The sequence below is a fragment of the Callorhinus ursinus genome, unplaced genomic scaffold (assembly GCF_003265705.2).
Source record: "Callorhinus ursinus isolate GAN/ISIS: 27379988/994484 unplaced genomic scaffold, GSC_fseal_2.0 scaffold3, whole genome shotgun sequence".
In the NCBI taxonomy this organism is placed as follows: Eukaryota; Metazoa; Chordata; class Mammalia; order Carnivora; family Otariidae; genus Callorhinus; species Callorhinus ursinus.
In genome coordinates this window covers 21,738,786-21,765,676 of record NW_027397065.1, presented here as the reverse complement: position 1 = coordinate 21,765,676, position 26,891 = coordinate 21,738,786, and the positions used below count along the sequence as shown (strand labels likewise).

Genomic DNA, 26,891 nt, shown 5'->3' with positions numbered 1-26,891 from the left:
TAAATACTCTTCTTTCATAAAATTTTAATGGCTGTAGATTATTCCTTTCTATGAATGTACCATATATTTTATATGAAATATTTCCTACTTTGGACAAATTGCCTATGATTATTTCTCCCCAATTTTTACTACTGTTAACAAAGTACTACTAACAAACTTGTCATGGAAACATTCATATTTATTTCCTTAGGATAAATTCTTAGAAAGAATTGCTGAGTCAAATGTATGCACATTTTTAAGAGTTTTAGTATATATGCCAAATTGCCCTCTGGAAAGTTTGTCTCAGCAGCGCTGTATAAAAGTTCCTGTTTAATTTACACTTGGCAATAATGCATATGTAATTTCTTTAGTCTTTCTCTGTTGATGAATAAAAATTAAATCTCACTGAGAATTCATTTTTATTACTAGTGTGTTTGAAACTATGTATGTGTATATATACATGTATTAGACACTTTTATTTGATAGAAAATTGCTCATTTCTTTACCCATTTTTATTGGCACATTAACTTTTTATTTATTTCTGTTTAAATATTAAGGACATCAAAACCTTGGCTTTCCATATCAGTCAGAACCCAGTCAAAAAATAGAAACCACACTGGCTATTTCAAACAGAGAGAATTTAATACCTGAAATAGGGTAATAATGTTTTGGAACCTGTGAAGGAACCAAAAGGAGAGGGGAATGTTAGAAGAATTAAAAGGATGATAGGATATTACCCTGAGATGAGAAAGGCACTAATACCCCTGAGCAGGAGCCATGAGCCTGCACCTGCTGCTGCTTGGTTGTAGGTACAGCTGTAGCAGCTCCTGCTCCAAAGTGGCACTGAGACCACCACTTTAAATAAGTTTAAAGTGTCTAGCTATAGAGGCACAAAGCAGCATATAGAAGGCAAGGACCAATTTGGGACCAAGAGACAAATGACAAATAATTTGTATAATGTTTATAAATTGTAATATTTTTCCAGGTTGTCATTCACTTATCTTTTTGTATTATAATGTCTTGTGAAGACGCAGCCTGGGTGGCTCAGTCATTAAGCCTCTGCCTTCAGCTCAGGTCATGATCCCAGGGTCCTGGGATCCAGCCCCGCATCGGGCTCCCTGCTCAGCGGGAAACTTGCTTCTCCCTCTCCCACTCCCCCTGCTTGTGTTCCCTCTCTCGCTGTCTCTCTGTCAGATAAATAAATAAAATATTAAAAAAATTATCATTTTCTTCTGTTTTCTACCATTGGTATTTTGATTAAATATATTCTACGTGTAATTATATAGGCAAGTATATATATATATAAATCTTCCCTAGTATAAGATTTAAATGTATTTATAAATTTACATTTAAATTTTAATTCTTCTGAGTATTTGTATATTCCTTCTTTTTGTCTTCCTTCTATTTTATTTTTTTCTATAAGTGGTAGACTAATTGTTTAAGCATTCCTTATTCAATAATTAAATCTTTCTCCAACAATTATAAATTCTACCTCCAGAGAACTGTGTAATCTGCTGGCTCTAATTTCTCTCTCACAGTTCTTTTACCACCTCCGAATCAAGCTTTGGCTGATTTTTCAGGGCCATTAATTTTTTTTATCATGAACACTAACCCTATTTACCTTACTAAATCCAAATTTCAGTCCTCAGTTCTCCTCCTACCTGCTGCAACACCACTGTTTGAAACACTGCTTACTCCTTCCTTTCTCTTAGCGCACCAGCTGTGCTTTCTCAGGCTCCCTGGCTTGTTTCTTAGAGTTCAGCTCTTAGACCTCTTCTCTTCTGTTTCTACATTTACTTCCTTGATGATTTTGTCCAGTCTTTGGTTTAAATACATCTACATAAAGATTTATATTTCCATTCCAGAACCTTCCCCTGTATTTCAAAATTATATATTCATATACCTATTTGATATCATCATTTGCATATCTAAGGAACATCTCCAGTCTAATAAAATAAACCCAAAATACCTTATCTTTGGTCCTAAATAGGTTTTTCCTATAATCCTTCTAATCTTAATAAATAATAATGACACTGGGTTAGTTAAGACTAATGTCTTGGATTCATCTTAGCTTCTCTAGTTCTCTGAGAGCCTACATCTAGTCAATGATAATATACCATCAGTTTTCTACTCAAAATTTATCAAAAATTCACCACTTCCACTGCTACCATCCTAGTCAAAGCCACCAACACCTTTTATTTGGATTATTTCAAAGGTCTCTTAATTGGTCTCCCTGACTTCATTATTTTCCCTCTACATTCAATCCTCAGCACAATACCAAATCATTGCTTTTAATATACAGATGGAACCCCGTACTGCCTTTGTTCATAGCCATCTAAAAGTAGTTCATTCCGAGGAAATCTCTAGAAACCTTATGATACTCCTCAAGAACATTCACTGTGTCACCACCCTGGTCTCACAGCCTAAAGTACTGGCTTTCTCTTCTTTTGTTTCAGTCACACTGGTCCACTTGCTTGTCTTCAAATCTGCCAAGCAGAGTCATTTCAGGGACTTTCACTTTCCTTCTCTATGGAATGATCCTTCCCCATACATTCCTACTGCTCACTCCTTCATCTTTCTCAGTTTTTCTCAAATTTTGCTAACTGAAAGTTACGCCTTTTTGACCATTCTATTTAAAATTGCCACCCCAGAGCTGGCACTCCATATTCCCCTTGTTGTTTATTATCCTTCATTGCACTTAACAACACCTGAAATACATAATATTTTACTAATTTGTTTATTGTCTGCCTATTCAACTAGAAAGTGAGTTTAATGAGGGCTTTTTGTGAGGGGGGGGTGAGGGAGATATATTTTGTTCATTGCTTTATTTTCATTGCTAGAATGGTGCCTGGCACTTACACAATTCTTAATAAATATTTGTTTAATTAATGATTTAAAAGCTTGATATATAATTGTTAGTTGTGTTTCTAGACACACAAAGTGATTTACTTGTCCAAATTTGTACCAGTGCTCTGTTCTAGAAATGATTACATCTCTATAGTAAACTTTAAAGTTTGGCACTTCAAACATCCTTTAAAAAAAAAAGTCTTTATTTTAGAATAATTTTAGATCTACAAAACAATTGTAAAGATAGTGGCAAAGGGTTCCTAACACCCTATGCCCAGTTTACCTGGTTATTAACAGCTTATGTTAGTACATTACCTTTGTTACAGTTAATAAATTATTCTTTATATATTATTATTAATTGAAGTCTACACTTTGTTCAGATACTTTACTCTTTATCTGATGTTTTTTTACTCTTTAATGTCTTTTTTTTTTTTAATCCAAGAATCCCTCTAGGATACATTACATTTAGTCCTCTTGTCTCCTTGGGCTCTTCTTGGCTATAAAAGTTACACAGACTTTTTTGCTTTTGATGACTGCAGTGGACTGAGTGGTTATGTCCCTACAGAATTCATACGTTGAAATCCTAACCCACAATGTGTTAGTAATAGGAGGTGGGACCTACTGGAGGTGATTAGGTCATGAGAGTACAGCCCTCATGAATGAGATTAGTGCCCTCATGAAAGAGACCTGAGAGAGAGCCCTCACCCCTTCTGCTTCTGAAAAGGTAGCAGTCTATGAACCAGGGCATGGGCTCTACCAAATACCAGATCTGATGGCATCTTGATCTTATACTTCCCAGCCTCCAGAACTGTGAGAAATTTCTGTTGTTTATATACTATCTGGTTACAGTATTTTTGTTACAGTGGCCAGGAGGGACTAAGACAACACACTTGACAGTTTTGAGGAGTACTAGCCAGATACTTTGTAGACTTCATCGTTACTGAAATTTTTCTCATTTTTTTTTCAAGATTAAACCACGGTTACAGGTTTTCGGAAGGAATGACACAGAGGAAAAGTGCCCTTTTCATAGTATCGTATCAAGGGAACTATCAACATGACTTACCACTGTTAATCTTGATCACCTGGCTCAGGTAGTGTTTGTCAGGTTTTCCAATGTAAAGAAACTTTTTTTTTTCCTCTTTCCATACTATATCCTTTGGAATGAAGTCACTACGCAGTTCACATTTAAGAAGTAGAGAGTTAGGCTCATTCCATTTATTTGAGGGTGGAGTATATATATAAATGGTTTGAAATTCTTCTGCATGGGAAATTTGCTTATTCTCTCCCATTTACTTATTCAATCATTTATTTATATAAAGATGAGTATATGAGTATTTACTTCATGCTATTTTTATTTTGTTGCTCAAATTGTAGTTAGGGTCATTGGGAGCTCTTCTATTGGTTCCTGCTTCCTTTTGCTATATGACATGTATGTGTTTTTATTTTATTATTATTTTTTTTTTGAGCAGTAGTTTTCTGACACTGAAAGATGTTCTAGGCTCATCTTGTATATTCCTGCCATAGTCCTGGAACAATCATTTATCCAAGGGAACCCTACTTCCTTTAATCCAATAATGGTTTTTAAAACCAAGATCTGGGCACTTGGACTCAAATATCATTTATTCATTCATCAATCTTTTCTTGTGTACTTCTGCCTAAACATCCCAGATGGATGTTAACATTATTACCTCAATTTTAAAAAAAAATCTATTAAGGTTTTCATTATAATTGCCTATAATATGTATATATTGATTTGACTTACACTAATGTATTTATAATAATGAGTAATTTCCTTCAGGACCAAATTTGACTCTATTTACTAAAGTCTTTTTTGCTGTCCTTCAGAAAGTTTTCTTTCATATTCACTCTGATTTTTCCTGTTAAGTTTGCTCTCATTTTAAAAAATTGTACTGCTACTGTGAATGAGTTTTTTTGTTCCATTATGTAACTGGTCATTGTTATTATACTTATTTCATAAATGAAACTTTGCTAAGCTTATATATTCTAGTAGCCTTTCAGGTTATTCTTTGAATAAAGAATGATAATGTTATAAACTATTTTAGCTTTAATCTGCTTTCTAATGCTTACAGTTATCATTTCTTGATAGTGATAAAACTTCCAAGAAATATCCACTATAATAGTGAGATTCTTTTCTTCTTATTTGTGTTTCAATTTTACTAAAAAGAAGATACTAAAATGAAAGCATACTCTGATTCAGTAATAGAATTTTGTCAGTCTATGGCAAAAAAAATAGGACTTACGCAGTGATGGACCCTTCAGATGTAATTCTGATAAGATGTTAGCAATTTTAAGAAATCACCTAGAAGAGGAAATGTCAAAATGCCATAGGACCTACTTCAGGTAAATTGATATCACAAAAACTTAATCACAGTCATTATAATTCTAAACCACACATCAGTTTTCATCAGGATGTTACTAATATAACTATACATTTCTTTATATTTAAAACTATGTGTAATCATTAGGCTTATACCTTTCTCTTTAATATATAAGGGTACCTCTTCGTTCCAATGTGGATATCCTAAAATATAGTAATAAAGCTAATACAAGGTATCAGACAAGTTTACTACAGATTTAAAATGGAATCATATCATTTTTTATATTTTTTTCCTAAAAATATAATAGTTAAGTGCACACCTGCTTGCAACAATTTTAAATTTGTTTTCCTTTACTTTGACTATTAGTAGATAAATTTCAAAAAAGATTACTATTTTGTTTTTATTTTAAAAATGCACTTGTATTCTTCATTTGTTTGTTTTTCCTTAAAACAGAGGCAATTAAAGGCCTGATGATCCTAGAGATTATTATGGAAGATGACTATTTTTTTCCAGAGATATTATAGTTCCTAATGGTTTAACATGCAGAAAAATGGATAGTATCAATAATGTACACTGGAATGAAAGCTACTAATTATTGTTGACTCGCTCATTATGACACTGAATAATAATCCTTGGTTTGTAATTATCACTGACAAAAGGAGGATTTACCAATAAGATTAGCTTATGCTTAATGGAAATGTTGAATCTTGGGAGAAGAATCTGGGAGTGGAAAGGATTTTTTTTTTCAGTTGTTCATTTTTTTGACAATACAGACTTATCAAAATTAAGTGCTAACTACATTTGATGAAGTACAACATCCATTCATGATAAAAAAAACCTCAAAAGAGTAGTTTTAGAGGGAACATACCTCAACATAATAAAGACCATCTATGAAAAACCCACAGTTAGTATTAATCTCAGTGTGGAAAAAACTGATTTTTTCTTGTTTCCAGAAACAAGACAGGGATATCCACTCTCACCACTGTTATTTAACATAATACTGGAAGTCCTAGCCACAGCAATCGGACAACAAAAAGAAGTAAAAGGCATCCAAATCAGCAAGAAAGAAAGAAAACTTTCATGATTTGCAGATGACATGATACTCTATACAGAAGACCCTAAGGACACCACCAAAAAACTGTTAGAACTGATACACAAATTCAGTAAAATCAAAGGATACAAAATCAATATAGAGAAATCTGTTGCATTTCTATACACCAATAATGAAGCAGCAGAAAGAAAAATTAAGGAATTTTTTTTAAAGCATTTATTTATTTATTTGAGAGAGAGAGAGCATGAGTGGGGGAAGGGGCAGAGCGGAGGGAGAAACAGACTCCCCACTGACCAGGAAGCCTGATGTGGGGCTCAATCCCAGGTCCCTGGGATCAAGACCTGAGCTGCAGGCAGACACTTAATCCACTGAGCCACCCAGGCACCCCGGGAAATTAAGGAATTAATCCCATTTACAACTGCACCCAAAACAATAAGATACCTAGGAATAAACCTAACCAAAGAGGTGAAAGACCTAAATTTGAGACCTGAGACCATAAAAATCCTAGAGGAGAAACAGACAGTAACCTCTTTAACATTGGCCATAGCAACTTCTTAATAAAGTCTCCAGAGGCAAGGGAAACAAGGGCAATAATGAACTACTGGAACTTCAAGATAAAAAGCTTTTTTGCACAGTGCAGGAAACAATCAACAAAATTAAAAGGCAACTTTTGGAATGAGAAAAGATATTTGCAAATGACCTTTCTGATAAAGGGTTAGTATCCAAAATCTATAAAGAATTTATAGAACTCAACACCCAAAAAACAATAAATTCAATTGCAAAATGGGCAGACATGAATAGACATTTTTTCCAAAGAAGACACCCAGATGGCCAGCAGACATGTGAAAAGATGCTCAACATCACTCATCATCAGAAAAATGCAAATCAAAACTACATTGAGATATTACCTCATACCTGTCAGAATGGCTTGTATCAACAACACAAGAAAACAATAGGTATTGATGAGGATATGGTAAAAGGGGAACCCTCTTGCATTTTTGGTGGGAATGCAAACTAGTGCAGCCACTCTGGAAAACAGTATGAAATTTCCTCAAAATGATAACAATAGAACTACCCTATGATCCAGTAACTGAACTACTACGTATTTACCCAAAAAATATAAAAATACTAATCTAAAGGGATACATGTCCCCTAATGTTTATAGCAACATTATCCACAATAGTCAAATTATGGAAACAGCACAAGTTTCCATTGACTGATGAATAATGGATAAAGAAGTGGTGTGTGTGTGTATATATACACACACACACACACACACACACACACACACACATTGGACTATTACTCAGCCATTAAAAAGAAATAAAACAAGATGAAATCAGAGAGGAGACAAACCATAAGAGACTCTTAATCATAGGAAACAAACTGAGGGTTGCTGGAGGGGAGGTGGGTGGGTGGATGGGGTAACTGGGTACCATTAAGGAGGGCACATGATGTATAATGAGCACTGGGTGTTATATAAGACTGATGAATCACTGATGAATCACTCTACCTCTGAAACTAATAATATACTATATGTTAAATTAATTGAATTTAAATAAAAAAGAATGAAATCTTGCCATTTGCAATGATATGAATAGAACTAGAGAGTATTATGCTAAACAAAATAAGTCAGTCAGAGGAAGACAAACACCATATGATTTCACTCATATGTGGAATTTAAGAAACAAAACAAACAAGCAAAGGGAAAGAAAAAAGAGAGAGGCAAACCAAGAAACAGACTCTTAATTATAGAGAACAAACATGGTTACCAGGAGAGGTGGGTGGAGTGATGAGGGAAACAGGTGAAGGGGATGAAGAGTTCACTTGCTGTGATGAGCACAAGGTGATGTATGGAAGTGTTGAATTACTTTACTGTGTACACCTGAAACTAATATTATACTGTAGTTAACTAGAATTTTAAATTTAAAAAAATTAAAATAAAAAAATTAAGTGCTTCTTAATCCTACTTTTAATGATGATCCTTGAATAAACTTCAAAAGCTCATCTACTCTTAATGTAACAAAGACTATTTTAAAGCTTGTATATACACTGTGGTATATTCAATAGGAAGGTTTATAAGTAATATTAATACTAAAATGTATATGTAGTCAAAAGAATATACTTGAGACTCCATTTCTACATTTCTTCAAAAATTTAAAACTCATCATTATGGTAACAATTCCCCATCAACCTAAGGATTATCAGGAGCCAAGATATATTCAGGGAGAAGTTTACTTCTTTATGGACTCAGTAACTGTCACCTCTCCAAAAATTATCCATTGCATTTTTGTCTGAAGCTAGTGTGTCATTGGGGGATTTGTTCAGGTTGTCTTAATCTCTCCAGGCAATGAAGGGAAGATGTGAGTAATGAAAAAGTTATGCTGTAAACCAGAGGTTGGCAAACTTTTCTGTAAAGAACCAGAATATAAATATTTTAGGCTTTGTAGGCCATACCATCTCTGTCACAAGTACTGAACTCGGATGTTGTAGCGTGAAAGAAGGCACAGACACTACATAAAGAATAACTGTAGTTATCTTCATCAAAACATTATTTTTCGGTTCTCAAATTTGAATTTCATATAATTCTCATGGGTCATAAAATATTATTCTGCTTCTGAGTTTTTTAAACCTTTTAAAAATGTAAAAACCATTCTCAGCTTACAGGCTATACATAAACATGAGGCAAGACGAATTTGTTTTCTTTGCCATTTGTTTCCATTGACCACTGTTTGCAGACCACTGATATAAATCCGTGAACACTGTCTCTGAGAATAGAATTTACCCAATAATTGAGCAGTAACTGATGGTAACAGACCATCATGTCTTTCAAGGGATACTTTAAATCTGGTTCTGTGGAAATGTCACCATATTGATCTTCCAAAATGTTTTCTGCCTTTACTTGGAAATAATTTTAGAGACTGTGGATTAGATCAGAGCAACAGAGGCATTATTTCTAGAATTCTGAACAAAATGTGTTACCATTGTGTTGGTAAGGAAAGAAACCCTAATGTGTAACAGGGATATCTCTTTTTTTTTTCCCCCTTCACTAGGGATCAATTTTCTACCTTGGAAGGTACAAAGAGATTTTCCTTGAGCAGATGCGGTAAATACATATAAATTTCAGTAAAAAAGAAGGTATAATATAGTTCAAAGAGACATGTCCAAGCATGTCCTCCCTTTCTCTGCCTAAATTGTATGTCATTAAAGCTTTACCTCAGGAACAGTCTGAGGTAAGCTGGAAGAAGACTAGTTTTGGGAAGCTAGGGAGCTGCATGAAAGCATCAGGGCACATCAACTTTGAGGTAGGTATCAATATGATAGAGGAAGAAGAGGTAGAAAGACACACTGAATTTAAAACTTTTGTATATCGATTCCTTACAAATATTCTAGATGAAAACAATCTTCTATACACAGATGACCCTTGAACAAAATGGGCTTAACTGTGCAGGTCCACTCAAGACATGGATTTTTTAACAGCACAGTACTATAAATATGTTTTCGCTTAGAATTTTCTTTGTAAGATTTTCTTTACTCTAGCTTACTTTATCGTAAGAATACATATAAGATACAAATAAGATACAAAATACATGTAAGATACAAAATATGTGTTAACTGTTTGTTATCAGGAAGGCTTCTGGGCAACAGTAACCTAATAGTTGTGGAAGTCAAAAGTTATGTGCAGATTTTCAACTACATGGGGGGTCGAGGCCCCAAACCCCTGCATTCAAGGGTCAACTGTATAGTTAAAGTAAAACATTTAGGACAGAATGAAATCTACTGATGGTCAGTCTTCCCTTTTGGTCTTTGAGTAATGCATGATTTGAAAGCTTAAACCTAAAAAGAAAAAGTGAGTTACTTATTTCAGCTAGAAAAACAAAACAAAAACAGAATGATGAGTAGAAACACAAAATTTATTTTGAATAACTTAAAAGTTATTAAAAGTTTTCTATGCATATGATGTATTGATCCAAAGCACTGATAAGGCCCTCTGGTAACTGAAAATTGTTATCTGGCATTGGTCATTGTGAAGGAGGAAAGATTTAGATATTGGCAAGAGATTAAGCTGTTATGTTTATTATATCTCAGATTTACAGCATGAAATGTACATCCTGAATATTCAGGTACAATGCATGTGGTATAATCAAATAAAATATGAACTATTTCCCATTGGTTAAAAAATTATTTTTCAGATTTGATATAGTTTTTACTTGTTTAACATATGCCTGGGCCTTAGGTTGAGTATTTTGAATGTATTTGAATAATATGTATTTTACTGTGTATATACATTGAATAAGATCAATAACATGTCTAAAATGTATAGTGCCATGAAAAATCCATGACTCAGTATAATTGACCTGAAAATAGTAATACCACATTTATCTCCCAAGCTGGTCAGCAGAGGACAGGATGAAAATGTCTATGGAAATGTTTTAATCAGTGTGTATTCTCCACCCAAAATTGTGGTTGGATAAAGTCCAGAATGTGTTTCTTTGTCTTCCTCATATTTATCAATGCTGAACTAGAATAAAAGAGCAAAAAACTGACTTGTCATAAATGGAAAACCTTAAAATTAACTATTTTTGTCATTCTGAGGTTTTTCTAAGACCTCACATTTGGCTACAGAAAAGCAAGGTGGTTTACATCTTTTCAAGACACAATGCAGTACGTTGTTCATTGGAACAGTTGGCCTGCCAAAATTCCTTGGCAAGGGAAGCCTCTGGCCAGCTTACTGTGATATAATAAATGATCTGACCAGATTGTCAATGAATTGAGATCTGAAGTTAGAGCCGCTTTGGGGATGGAGAAATTAGTTATTTCTCTTCAACTCTTGCCCCTACAAATATGAAAACTCTGAAAAGTGTACCACAAATCTCTGGAGAATTAATACTGTAACAAGTAGTGGTGTGTTTTTCATTTGTCAAATATTATGAATCATTTATTTATTTACAAGGGGATTTTCATGATTAAACATTTATTATGTCTGATTTTAAATAAAATACACATTCATTTGGATAATATGGCAAAGTTTAAAGAAAAAAATAACAGCCATCAATAATTTCACTACCCACACATATCCACTGTTAAAATTTGATAAATTAATGGCTGTTTTTTTCCTCTGCATTTGTAGATTATATGTTGTGTGTGTTACTTTGTATTTTACTTTTAATAGCTTCGTATTATAGCATAAGCAATTTGCCAAGACATAAAAAACATCCTCATAAATAGTATTTAAATATTTCTAAGTATTCAATCATAACAATTTTTGGTAATTTAATGTATCTACATACCAATATCTTCACACTTCAATATAAGTTGTTTTAATATCTAGATTTGCTCACAAACATTGCTTTAGTTTTCCACATTTATATTCTAAGATAAAATAAACTATAATCCTGATATATATGTTAAGTTGCCATTTTTAATTTTTGTAGTTGCTGCCCTGGTAAATTTATTTTTAAAAAGTTTAGAACTCTATATGAGGAATAAACTTTAATGATTTCTGCTGAGAATCTGCATTGAACCAACAGGGGCTCAGCCAACATATGAGGCATCTTGTTTCTTTTGTGCTCTTTATGACATCTGTTTGGTGTGGACTTCCTCTGCCTGAGTATGGTTGTTTCATATACTCTCTTCAGTGGAATGCTCTTCAGTCCTACGCTGTCTTGGGCAAGAAAAGTTATTTAGATAAATTAAACTGTATAAATGTCCAGTAATTTTTGGATGGTATTCTGTAAAGATGTGATATGAGCTAACCACTCCTCCTTCTATTGCTCTCATACTGTCTTCAATCATATGCTATGTTTTTATTTCCAGTCCTTAATTTTCCATAATTTTCAAAAATCTCTACTAGAACTCTTAATCTAGGACAAACATAAATACATTAATTCATGCAACAAAAACTTAATAAATACCTAAAAAAAGACTCTGAAATTTGTAGACAATGAGAATACAGCAGTGCACATGACTTCAAAACCTCTTCTCTCATGGAGCTGTTAACATGTAGGGAGGGAAGGGAAAAGACACTGGATCAACAAAAATATAAGCTGAAAAAAACAGTGTCAAGCATCAAGTGTCAAGTACTATACTGTTAATTAAAACAAGGAGAACTGATAAAGTTGACAAGATTGTATGTTCACAGAAGGCACCAGTGAAAAGGTGACTTTTAGTCTGAGATCTCAGTATCATAGGGGATCACAAGCCAGCCTTGTGAATACCAAAAGGACCAGTCTTTCAGATAGAAGAAACAGCTGGTGCAAATTTTTTAAGGTAGGGAGTAGCCTGCTATGTTCAAGGAGTATAAAGAAGGTTTGTATGACTGAAGCTTGGTAAATTAGGGAACAAATATGTAAAATAGATAATAGAGGAAAAAGAGGGATCAGATATGATATCAATATACAAGCTACATTGAGAATTTAGATTTCATTCCATTTGAAGAATCCACTGAAACAGATTGATCTGTTTTAGACAGATCAATCATATGATATGAGAGCTAGCAATACAATTTTGTTTTCTTCATTATGGATGGCTTATAAGAACTTAAGAGCAGAGACAGGGGATTAAAAGGCACAAGCTTCCGGTTATAAAATCCGTCACGAGGATGAAAAGCACAGCATAGGGAATATAGTCAATAATACTGCAATAACTTTACGTGGTGACACATGATAACTACCTTTCTCATGATAAGCATTTCATATTGTACAAAATCATCAAATCACTATGTTGTACACAGAAAACTAATATGCCAACTATACTTTAATTAAAATTTTTGAAAAATTATACAAAGCACACACAAAGAGTACACACAGGGAGACTACTTACTGGTTGCAGTACACAACAAACACAAAAAAAGAGGATGGAGGATGGCTTAGACTTGTGTTGCAACAGTGGAGATGGAGAGAAAAGGACAGATATGGGACATGTATTTGAAGACAGAAGATGACCTAATGGATTCCTTCTAGGAGGACATTTTTTTGGCCAAAAATATTGGTGATTTGTGTGCTTTTTTATGGAATGGAAAAGACAGGGTAGAGCAGGTTTGGAGAGATAAATCAAAGAGTCTGTTTTGGACATTCTAACTTCTAGATGTTAATATGCTATCCAAATGGAGATGTTGAGGCAGCTTAATATATAACTCTGGAAAATTGAGGACAGTTAAGTATAGGAAATATTGGAAATAAATACTTTGGAATTATCTTCTGATAAATAACATCTGAGTACATGAAGTAAGATATGTTATATTGCAATCAAACCTAGTTCAAAATGTTCCTCTAACCCCCAGTTTATGCGTTTGTGTTTGGTTTGTTCAGTATTCACACAGACAACGCATCCAACTCCTTATCTTCAGATATTTGGCCTTTTCAATACCAGTGATCTTTACCTTACTTTACTTTGTCACTTATTCTCACAACTTCATCCTGAACCTTGGCCCAGGCAAGACTCATCATTTCAAAACTCTTACACTTCTGACCTTCCTCCATTACTACCAAGAAAGATCCCAGCTTAATCTCAAATCTACTCTCTGTTCTCCTATGAAATGCCAACTAAATACTACTGCCACAAAAACACTTCAACATATGTTTAAAGTTTCCCTCTCCTGTGTTTCAGGGATATTTTTTAATGGATGATTTAGGATTCTTGTGGCTGTAAGTAACAGCAAAAAAACCATCTTGAAATAAAATGTCATAAATGAAAATTGTTAAAATTTTAATCATTATGACCCTGGAGGGAGGAGCCTCTTGGAATTGGTTCAACAGCCCACTGACACCACAATCAACATTCTTAAAATTCTTTTGCACTTTGTCCATGGCTACAGAGAACAGCTCCATCTCCTAGCTTTGCATTAACATTCAAGTCAAGAGAATGTGGGGGAGGAAAAAAGGCTGCACCAGCTATGCTTGTCTCTTTGAATCCTAAAACAGAAGCTTTCTCTCCATCTCTACTCTACTTTTTAGCATTAGAAAATTATTTTCCCTCCTATTTTTGAAAGCACATACCTCCACAGTAGTTCTTGATTCCATCCTCTCCACTATCATTTTTCTCCATCATCATTCCTCTCCTCTTCCTCTGCCACCGTTAAGTTTCAAACCTCTATTTCTCTACTCACATTGCCTCTAAATTTAGCGCAATGCATACAGCCAGGTGTCTTATAATAAAAATGCCTTTCCATTTACCTTTCATCCTTCGTAACTATAATCACTGTCTCTGACTCATGCTCCATTCAATTCTCAGCTGACTGTGGTCTTTTCTCTCCCTCACCATTTCAAAAACCCTGTCCTTTCAGAGGTCCCTGATGGCCTCTATAACCTCAAGAGCAAGATCTTGTTTTATAGCCTTTCAACTAATTCAACCCTGTTAATCTTTCTTAGAAGTATTTACTTAAAAGTGTTTTGAATTCCATATAAATATTGTCTCTCAAGACTCGGAATGCTTCTGGAACTATTCACTGATGGCCTTCTTTGCAGGTCTCTCTTTGGCATATCAGTATACTCCCAAATTGTGAATTTGGTTTACTGGTATTCATTTTCTCTGAATACCTGCCAAATGTGATCTGAACCACTGTCATCATTTCCACAAAATACAAAAGGGAGCTGACTGAACACTGGCATTTCCATTCCATAATTTTCCTGATGGCTTATATGACACTTATCTGCATAACACCTTATTTAAATGTGCCACCACCAAATTCATCATGTCCAAAATTAATGTAAGAGATTTCCATGCTTTGCCTCTATATTCCCCTGGTCACCCCAAAAAAGAAAACTGGTGGGCACCTGGGTGGCTCAGATGGTTAAGCGTCTGCCTTCGGCTCAGGTCATATCCCAGAGTCTTGGGATCGAGTCCCACATCGGGCTGCCTGCTCCTTGGGAGCCTGCTTCTCCCTCTGCCTCTCTCTCTCTCTCTCTCTCTCTCTCTGTCTGTCTCTCATGAATAAATAAATAAAATCTTTTAAAAAAATTAAAAAAAAAAGAAAATTGGCAAGCATATTGGTTACCTCATTACAGTGCAACCCACAATGCTATCTATCATCAGTATGAATCCTAAATATTTCTTCTCAATTATTGATACCTACCACATCCACTTTAAATTCAGGCTTCATTCAGTGCTTACCTGTACTATTTCAATAACGCCCTAATAAGGAAGGTCACGTGGCTTCAACCCATCCCCTCACACTAAAACAAAACTATCTACCACTTCTGTAGCTGAAAATCCTTCCACTGTCCTCTATGACTCATATAATACTTCAGTGTTCCCCATTATTCACAGGATAGTGCATAAGAGGCATTTCGTGGCCGTGAAGAACATCTCTGCTCTAGTCCTTCTCTGAAACCTGATCCCTATGTGACTATAAAGCCTCATCTCTCTTCACTGCTTTTCTCACGCTTTATATGTTGGTAAAACCAGAGTGTGCGAGGTCCTGGAACACACTGCAACGCCGTACAACTCTTACCTCTCCTCTCACTTCTCGGTCCTCTGAGACTGTCCTTCCTAGCTGGCTGTCTTGATCCATTTAATTATTGCTGATTCTTGAAAATTTAGTTTGGTACTACTTCTTTCAGATACTTCGTATCTGGCTATTATTTCTCCAAACTTTTAGCTTTCTCCAGTTTCTGTATCACCCTCCCTCCAGAAATATCAAAGTAATTTCTCCCAAATGCTATGATCTTTTCACTTCAGTCTGATATGTCCTCTCCTCCCCCTTTACCTCACACTCTTAGCTTCCAACAGCTATCCTCTAGCACATTTCCATCTTTACCATAGATATTACTTCCTCCCGCAGGTCTTCCTGAACATCAAAGTGTTGATTTGATCCCTTTAATGTGGTATCATAGCATGATAACAATATCAAACACATGTAGTATTTAACACATGCCAAACATTCTTCTAAGTACTTTGCATATATTAGAGTATTTAATAATCATAATAATGCTGCAGGTTAAGCATGGTTATCATCCACATTTTAGAGACGAGGAAAATGAGGTAATGGGACATTAATTAATTTATCCCATGTTGAACTTTAGCAAGTGAAAGAGACAGACTTTGTACCTAGGCAAGCTGTCTTTGCTCATGCTATACTATAATTCTGAATGCATTTCTTCTATCATACTATTATTTGCTTACTTGCTATTATCATTCACCAGAATATAAACTCTATGAAAACTTACTCATTATTAAGTCCCTACCATCTATCCAAAAGTGTTTGAACATATTTGATGCTCAAAAAATTTCTGATAAATGACAGAGACATATGTTTTTCTCTTCTATGTTCCCATAGCACTGTGGGACTATCTATGCTTTTGCTGAATCTGTGCCATTGTTTACTTATAGCCCTCTTGGCCTTATTGAATTGTAAACCCCTCTAGGACAGAAAACTTTACTTATCCATCAATGTGTCCCAAGTGAAGCACAGGTGCTCAATAAATGTTTGTTGAACAAATCCGTAAATAATACCAGTGGAAGAAATACATTTAAGTTTTTTTGGATAGACCTCAAAAGTCTCCATCTATCTGTACATCTATGTGGCTGTAGGAAAATACTCATTATATAATACTCATGTTAATCATCTATTTTTGAGACCTCTTTCTATTCTATTGTAAATGAGAATGATTCTGAAATAAATCTTTCTCCCCTAGAATCTTAAAATGTTTACGAATGTTTTATTCTCTTCAACTATTACATGACTATCCAAAAACACAGCGAAATACATTTTAATAGTCCTGTGCGTGTCCAATACTAGATTGCCACAAGGAGTTAAAAAGAAGCAGAAGATATATTTCTTGCCTGCAAGGGCAATGTAATACAGAAGTTAGCTCCAGGATAAATAAATCTCTGCAAACATAAATGATAGAGACATGCATATTGCTCCTATTGACATGGCAAGATACACACAGGTGCAAGAATATCTGGAAGTGAGTGGACCCAGGTGGATTTAGTTTGACAAGTTTTCTAAGAATTGAATCAAGTGGAAACTTGAAGGAGGGTGCTGTGGTTTTATGCATGTAAGAAAGGTGTGTGACCCAGAAAGGGCAGTGAAAACATACTGTAACTGCTCATGGAGCATAATTTGAAATATTTTCATTTTTTTAAGTATTTATAACAAGTCATAAGGTTGTATATAATAGCTTGACCTCCTACTCAGCAATGAACTCATAAAAGTCTTTCTTTGACATATAGTCCAGGCATGGGCTTAATTTTTATTTTTTATTGCCCCACTGTGCTTGTATTTCCACATATCCTCAGCAGAATCCCACATATCTTTCTACCTCTGCTCCTTGAGATTTCTTCCCTTTTCTTTTATCCTTTCTTATTTTAACAGTATTTTTTTGCCTTTTTATTCCATGGAGAGCAACTTCAGGAACTTTCAGCAATCATCTCCTGCATTTCCAGTATCTTATTAGTTCATCTCACTTAAAAACCTTCTTAAAGCAAGAAAGTAGGTCTCAGTGCTTTGCATCATAAGTATTTTGACATGTAATATTAAATTAAGTATGGATATTTTATAATGTGAAATATGTATTTTCACTATATTTTCACATAACTGGACTAATTTTAAAGTGCCCATCATATAGCATAATATGTATTACATGCTAGAAAGAATAATTTGAATGAGAAAAGATGATTAATTTCAGAATATGGTAGCTATTTTTAACAGAATTTTTTATTTGACTTTTCCAAGGGCCATTATGAACTTGATTTGAATAAACCAAAATTTTCCCTAAAGAAACCCCAATTTCCTACTTTGTTGAGAACTTTCATTTACATAGTCTTCTCATAGAGCATTATCTTCAACCTGAGTGTGATGGTGAAGTGGCATTGCCTAACATTAACAATATTCTTTTACTGGAGTTGAAACATTAAAACCTTATCTCTAGTGCATGCCTTTACATATATAAGTCCATAAGAAATGGAATAAAGTCTACAGACACAGCCTGCAGGTATAAAACGAAGAGGAAAAGAGCCCCCCTGTTGTGCTTTCACCTGGCCTTTCTATGCATGCACTTGGTGTTATAACATCTAATCTGGATTTTACTCCTTCCCTTTGTCAGGAGAGGATCAAATCTAGATTCATTCTCTGGTACACTGCTTATCAGGAAAAGACAGAATTATATAAAATAATCCAAGCATCATTCTTCTCCTTTCTGGGAAAGGAAATTCCAGCTTCAACCCCAATTCATTTGATTTATTTTGATTTTCTTATTCTTAACCATCATTTTCTTGTTTTCTATGCAGAAACTGTACAGTGGATTAGGAACAATAGTATATACATGCAGCTAGCATTGGGAGAGTATTTCTTCCATTTATTCCTGGGAGACATTTCACTGCTCAACCAGAATGTGAAGTGAAGAATGAGATTTATCTGCAGCTATATTGCTACACTAGTTAATATGGCGGGAAGAAAGGAAGAAATGTTGACCCTCTGTATAAATAATAAGTAATAACATAAAAGCTAACATTTATTGAATGTGCCAAATGTCATTTTAACTAGAGGCTTTACTTGTGTTATCTCTTTATATGTGACAGATACTCCATCAAGTGGTCCTCATCTCTGCTTCCCAGAAAAAGAAACTGAGGCTTCATGGGGCGCCTGGGTGACTCAGGCGTTGGGCATCTGCCTTCAGCTCAGGTCATGGTCCCAGGGTCCTGGGATCGAGCCCCCATATCGGGCTCCCTGCTTGGCAGGAAGCCTGCTTCTCCCTCTCCCCCTACCCCTGCTTGTGTTCCCTCTCTCGCAGTCTCTCTGTCAAATAGGTAAAATCTTTAAAAAAAAAAAAAGAAGAGGCTTTGTAAGTTTCAGGCACTTTCCCAGTAACCCTCAGCTATTGAGCAGGAGAGCTAGATTCGAGCTTATGTCCATCTGGCTCCATAATGAGTATTCCTAAACAGCATGCTCTATCATTCCATATTTAATACCCCAAATCTCAAAAGAACTTTACTATTAAGCATTGTTTAAATTATGTGTTCTACTAAGTTCTCTATAATTACAGTTAAAGTGAAATTTAATAACTTTGAAACATAATTTAAGGATGAAACACAACAAATGGAATAAACTGTATCCTAGGATGTTTCATGTTCAAATGGATTTTTTAACTTGTAAAAAAATTTTATATACTTTTTACTGAAATTTCTTGTAATACATCTCCACGAGTCTTCTCAATAGTCTCCTCAACAAATCTCATTATTCCACTTTGGGTCTCTCCTTGGCTTATCTGTAATTATTCTCTCTTTATTCTTTTAATCTGTCATTTTTGTCCATCCTCTCTCTATCGTCTAAAACTGTATTTAAATATTTTGGCTTCTTATGGTATTCTTCCCAGGGAAGGGTTTATTTCCTTTTTCATGTTTTTGAAGGGTCTTGGAAGGGTGAAAGAAATACATATTTGCTCAGCCTAATATTTTGAAACAGAGGCTTTATGTATTTAACTTTTTAAATGACAATAATTAAGTAATTATTACAGGTATATTGGATGCTTAATATCAGTATTGAATGATTCAATAACTTAATTCCACTCTTTATTTTAATTTTTGGGTTTCTGTATTTTCTCACTCAAAAAGGAAAATTAAATTTCATTACATTAAATAAACTAATTTCCTCCTCTGCCTCAGGCCTCTTTGCAGTATTTATGATTGGGTAGAATATATGTTACAATCAACAGGGGTGGTAATACAAATATGAGTAAAAATACTATTAAAAATTACTTAAGATATTCTTGAAAAGAACAGTGTATGACTATAGGAATTTGTAACTTACATGGATTTAGGTGAAGACTGATTTTTATAGTAAGATTAAACAATCTGAATGATAGCTTTATAGATCCACTGTTAGGACTAATTTCATGATTAATTTAAAAATATTAGTGGGGGCGCCTGGATGGCTCAATCGGTTAAATGTCCAACTCTTCATTTTGGCTCAGGTCATGATATCAGGGTTGTGAGATTGAGCCCCGCATCAGGCTGGGTGGGTAGCCTCCTTAAGATTCTCTATCTATCATCTCCTTCTGCCCCTCCCCACCCTATCTTTCCCTCTCTTAAAAAAAAAAAAAAAGTGGGAATAATTCTTATGTAATTTCACATAATTGATGGCCAAGTAAATTTATTATCAACTGCTTTTCAGTCATTAATGTCATATACCTCTACTTAGGCATTGCTATTTTCTATTATATTTTCTGAGATTTGAAATATTCCTGCATCTGAGGATGGCTATATAAATGTAGCACGTCTGTGTCCTATGAGTAGGTACACCACTTCTATGTTTTTGTGTTACAGTTTATTTTTATTTGGTGCGAACTTTTTAAAATTATTTATTTTTATTTAAATTCCAGTTAGTTAACATACAGTGTTATATTGGTTTCAGGTGTACAATATAGTGATTCAACAGTTCCATACATCACCCAAGGGTCATGACAAGTGTGCTCCTTAGTCCCCATCACCTATTTCACCTTCCCTCTGGTAACCATCAGTTTGTTCTCAACAGTTAAAAGTCTGTTTCTTGGCTTGTCTCTCTTTTTCTCCCTTGTTCATTTGTTTTATTTCTTAAATTCCACACATGAGTGAAATCATACGATATTTATCTTTCTCTGAAAGATAAAAAACTGACTTATTTCACTTGGCATTATACTTTTTAGCTCCATCTATGTTGTTGCTCTATGGTCAGTTTGTATATGAATTAAATCATGGTCCAGGTCCACTGAGATACTCTCAGACCTCTGTAGTTACCATCACGGCCCTTAGGAATGCTCCTTTTTCTTGTACCCCTCTCAAATAAAAGTGCAAAAATGACTTTTCCTTAATTTTCCTTCATATAAATAAGGTTATAAGTTTTAATAAGAATTCCTGGAAAGGATCAAGCAAACAGACATACCTACAACTGGCTACTATTTGTAGTCAGAGATGTTTGCAGAGTTCTCAGTACACTATTCTTGTGAGTGGTTCACCATCTTGATGTAGAAAATTAATTTGCTAAAGATTAATGAAGAGTGAAACTCCTTCCCTCCTCAACACCTGCTCTTCCTTCTCACTAGACAAGTAGAAGGGTAGAAATGGGATATAGATCACTCAAACTGGTCACTATTTTATTTACTTTTTTCTAAATTGTACCTTTATGTAACTGATATTGACAGTTTGTTTGCTTATTTAATTTCCTCTAGGCATTTGGAGTCTCTGAAATCTGTATGAGACCTCTGCAGACCTCTTCACCACATAATATCCTCATTTGAGAGATCCTACTTGGACACAAACTCATTCACTCTCCCTTAGCTCTTCCCCAAGGGGCACATGCTGCTGGGATTTCCTCGCCCAGCAAATTCTTCTATGGGGCACAGGCAGCAGAGCTCAAATAAAGCTACTTTTCCAGGTGCCCACTTCAACCATGGCAAGCCCATACACATCTTTATCCTATTCTTGAAACAGCCATCTCTCTTTGCTCTCATACGAAAAAGGGACAGTTCAGCAAGTGCACATTTATGTAAATGTCAAGGAGAGAAGTGAATAATGTGCTAGATTCCCCTTCTTCCTACGAGTGCCCTTGTCTCTCTCTTCCCTTGACAACCTTTCCTCACAAACACCTCTCTAAGGGACAAGCCCAAAGACCCATTCCCTTTCTTGGTCTGTTGGAGAGTGGTAGTAGATTAATGGCTGCAGGACCAATCTGACATCCTCTAAACCTTAGTAAAGAAGGCTAGGCTCAGATGTTTATGGGTTACAAGCAAAGGTTCTCAGCAGCTATTATTTTCTGGTTTTAGTACAATCCTGAAAAACTTTAACATCATAAATACATCTGATCACTCTCCAAATATTTAACTAGGTCTCTGATAGTCTCCTCATATTACAATTACTGTCATGATTCCATCCTGTTCATTTTCAGCCTTTCTTTAATGGATCAATTTTCTGTAGCGTAAGGTCAGTGACTTGGTGTATGTTATTCCTACTCAGCCATAATTTTTTGAGATTTTACTATGATTTTCTTTTTCACAGGTGCTCTATTATTGCCTTTCCTGTGACATTAGTGTTTAAGAAAAAGAATATTAAGTAAAATATCTTTCTTTCTTTGTGCAGCATATATTCCCCGAAGTAAAGAAATTATGCATCACCTTGCAAATAATGCCTTCATTATGTTTTTATTTTTTCTAAAAATATTGATTATTAAGTTTGTGAGATTCCCTATCTAAATTTTATTTCAATATGATTTTTCACAATGCGATTTACAAATGGAGAACTGCCCGACTAATCATTTTCAAAGTACTATAATCTCAAACTAACTTTGAAAAGAGATAAGCTCAAATTAAGAGAGAAAGAAAATTTTCAGAGGAAGGTGGCCTATGTAAAATCATGTGAAATTTTTATCATAGTTTTATGGCATATTATCTTTTTAGTAAAATATTTTAAATAAAATGGCTAGAACAAAATATAGTAAAAGAGAGCAATTTGTGTGAGAGACCATACATTACCACATGGGAAAAATAATATGTAATACACTTCACATACAATATAGGTATGTGGTGTTTTGTTAGAATTGCTGAAGCAACAGAGTTCTAACTTTGTTTACTTGGTGTTTGATTCAGCTGAGCTATCAATGTGTGTTCTCTCTCTGAACACTCTAAGGTTTTGTTTTTGCTCACTAATCATTACACTTCCCACTTGGTAGAATTTGAATCAATAGAGTTTCTTCTCTATACGGATTTAAAAAGTGAATCTTGATTTCAATAAATGCTTTGTAGAACCAAGGATTTCTAGGGCATGCCTATGTTAAATACAGGGCAACTTTACAATTGATCCTCATTCTTGTAAAGCTTAGATGTTATTGAGAAAGCATTAAAGATAGACAACTCATAATTAAAAGATGCTCTTCTAATGAAAATAACTATTACGGAGTCTTTAAGAAAAACTCAACTGAGTATCCATTCAGTCATTATGACAGTACAGGTTTTAGTGGTATAAAGCAGGAAATCATATTATAAATATATATGATTTATATATATATAAATCATATATAATTATATTTAATTTTAGCATATTATTTTTCTTTCTTGGACTTGCTACATATAGTCAAATAAGAAAAAAGTGTGAGAATTTGAAGAATCTGAAAAATCATGTTGACTTACGAGCGCTTGGCATTTTGTGTCCTAACTCTGAGATTCTATTATCTTAAGAAACTGAGTACTGCATGTGGATTATGAAAAAATACAATACAATATGATTTATTGTATCTTTTAAAGTTAGTGATAATAATAAAATATAAGTTGTACATGAATAACCTTATGAACAATATTTCATATCCACCACTGATTTCATCTTTATATTATTAATATTGCTAATGATAGCTTTCATTTTCCAAGTATTTACTTGGTTTTAGACAATTTGTAGAGAAAAATTTAGGACATTTCTTTTTAGGAAATTTTTAGGAAAAAGCCATAATAACCATGAGGCACAGATATTCTATTTTATATTGTTACAGCACTTTTACAAAGTAGTACAGTTGAGATTCTAAACGACATTTTACTGACTCTGCCCAATATACTATATATTTCCTATCACTGTTTCTGAGAAGAAGGCAAGATAATACCACCAGCCAATCAGCAGGTGAGACTCCATGGTTAGGAAGATCTCACAGGCTTTGGATAAATAATCTAACTTAGTTCAAGCTACACTTATTTTGCCTTTATACCAATATTGCCTTTCTTTAGTTATGCAGATAGTAGATGCGAGGTTAGGTATTATTCAGACTGAAAACCCCAAATAGTTTATGGCATAAGGAAAGTATATAAATAATAACAGAAGACAAATATATCTACTTGCAAATGTGCAGAATTTCGAAAGGAAGTCAAGTCATATGGGAAGAACTATATTCATTCACCCAATGATTTGTTAAATAAATTCTGATAAACAATAACATATAGAGTAGTTGCACTCGTTTTTTTAATTCATTTTCCTTTTCTCATATTCTAAGGAATACCACCTTAGAACCACAAAAGTTTTTTTTTTTAACTTTTTAGAAAATCTCTTTACAGTATAAACATCAACTACTAATGCAGCTGCTTTGAAAGAACTTTGGACAACCAAACAAAACCCATGTACGTCTCACTTGCTCTTAATGGCTTATAATATAGTATAATGATATTGGTTTTTTTTTAAGATTTATTTATTTATTTTGAGAGAGTGAGAATGAGAGAGAGAGAGAGAGAGGGTACATGAGAGGGAAGAGGGTCAGAGGGAGAAGCAGGCTCCCCGCTGAGCAGGGAGCCCAATGTGGGACTCGATCCCGGGACTCCAGGATCATGACCTGAGCCGAAGGCAGTCGCTTGACCGACTGAGCTACCCAGGCGCCCCTAGTATAATGATATTGTGTTCATTTTCTTTCTTTTCCACTTCATTATACACAACTCCATTCTTTTTACACAATAAGAAACATAATACTATACTCTGCCTTTTTCCCTTTGGAAGGCTAGTAGAATATAAATGTTATCATCATCATGAAAAGAATTGTCTTAAGAAAAAATCTTTTACATCTTCTGTGACAACAATGATAAAAAAAAAATCAATGAAGTTACAACCATTAAAGAGAATTTTCCCTGCTACTTCTGGTTCTTGTTAGAAGGAATAGACACACCCCTTAGCACAATTTAGAATGCATTCTGATATTCTGTACTTAAAAACATATATCTTGCTTTCCCCACTGATCTTTCATATTGTGCAATAAGAAGATAGAGCATACTGCATTCAGCCTGATGTCAAGAGCCTGAAACCAGGATGGCAGAGACATGAAACTATTAAGATATAAAACATGTAATCCTAACAATGTTCTTTACTTGAATGCATTCTTGCAGGGATTTTCCAATATATCTGCCTTCGCTCACTGAGCTTCACAGGAGTAGTAGTATGGAGTGGAAAGAGTTATGGGCCAAGAGTTTGAAATCTTGGGTCAAGTTCAAGCTTAGCCATACATTCGTTCAAAACTTTTTGAGGGGAATAATTGTGCATGACCTCGTTTTATTCCCATTTCCTCATGTAGAATTTGTCATAAGGACTAAATAAATATTTGTTGATTGAATAAACACATGAGCTCAAATTGTTAATGTTCTCTGAGGCACAGATTCCTCACTTGAAAAATGGAAATAATAACATCTGAACTGTGATGGCAATAAGAAACTATATGTCTGTTTGATTTGTATGTATATGTACATGAAAATATTCTGTAGTTTGTGTAAGCTATAAAGGACATGGAAATGTAAAAAATATTATTTTTATTAATACTAGAATCCTTGTTGAAGACACTGAGTGATGAAAATGAGCATTTTATGATACTATGATAGACATCAGAGAGCTGTAAATCCAAAGTAAAGTTCATAAATACAAAGTGAGAATGTTACTGTGCTTCTAGTTTGTGATAAACCTTCCTGACCTTAAATAGTGCACATCTGTTCCCTGAGAGGCAACTTGAATACTATTTAATGCTGTCAATTGGATATTCAAGAGAAGAATTTAATGTTTTACATGTCAAACAGAGATGTTCCTCTCATAGTGCATTACCATTAAGTATTGGCATCAATCAGAAATTCAGTTAAAAGTTTAAATCTGGATATCTTTAAAGTTAAAAAACTCACAGTGATTGGTAGAGGCAAGTCAAAGATGAGGCATAGGAGCAGTCCATCTGTGGTGTAGGCAATCCATGAGGTACATTGACTGTAGAGAATTTAAAAACAATAGTATAGTTTGACTGAAGTTAGTATGCTTTTTATTAACACCATACCTTAAGTCAATGATAAAATTTTCCTTCCAGAAAAAATTCTGTGTTGTTCAAAGTTCTAATCAATTGTTACAGTTACTACTGAGTTTTAATAATATATATGTAAGCTTCAAATTAGCACATTTGTGTTATTTATCCTCTAGTAAACATTGTATTCTACATGGAATTTAATTTAACTCTCAGTTTAAAGCTGGGCTTGATATATGCATTTGTTTCCAGAATGAGTTCATAAAGATTTGGAATCATTTGAGATCTCTCTAAGCACAGTGTAAGCCTCACTTTAAACAACAGAGTAGAAATAAATAATTATAGTTCAGTGATTACAAAATGGCAGAAAAAACTTGAATTGATCATTTGAATTTTAAGTCCGTGTTTAAAATACTGGAAGCTATTAGAATTGGTCCTGGGACGCCTGGGTGGCTCAGGTGGTTAAGTGACTGACTCTTGATTTCGGCTCAGGTCATGATCTCATGGTTATGGAATCAAGCCTAGTGGGATCTGCGCTCAGCTGGGAATCTGCTGAGGACTCTCATTTTCTCTCTCTTTCTCATATAAATAAATAAATCTTAAAAAAAAAAAAGAATTGATCCTAAAGAAACAACAATGTAAAATAATACTGTACTTTCTGGAATTTATTGTAAAACAGGATTTTTATCATTATATTGCCAAACTTTTCCTCATATTTTAGATATTTTTTAAATGATGTATATCCACTGTATTATGTGAAAGATTTTTTTCATTAAAATTAATGAAAAATGTTTGTTGATTAACTACAAGCAGAATTAGAGTTGCAAATCTGGTTATATTGCCTACTGACCATAAATATTTTAAGAAGATAATCCTGATAAAGTCATCGACAAACCTGCAGATTAAGACTTGCAAACAGAAAATTTAAAGTGATTATAATTTATTACAGCTGTAGACCAATATATGC

At 34.3% G+C, this 26,891-nt stretch overlaps 1 long non-coding RNA gene across 3 annotated transcripts in view; it reads right to left on the bottom strand.

The window, feature by feature from the left end:
* LOC141371375 (uncharacterized) overlaps window positions 1–26,891 on the bottom strand; it is a 411,253-nt gene that overhangs the window by 312,935 nt on the left and 71,427 nt on the right. For 2 of the 3 annotated variants that reach the window (XR_012376307.1, XR_012376300.1), the window contains exon 2: window positions 25,815–25,893. This is a non-coding gene — a long non-coding RNA (uncharacterized lncRNA). Of the gene's footprint in view, window positions 1–12,131; window positions 12,210–25,814; window positions 25,894–26,891 lie in introns of all 3 variants that reach the window. The other variant, XR_012376308.1, reaches the window with a different exon arrangement.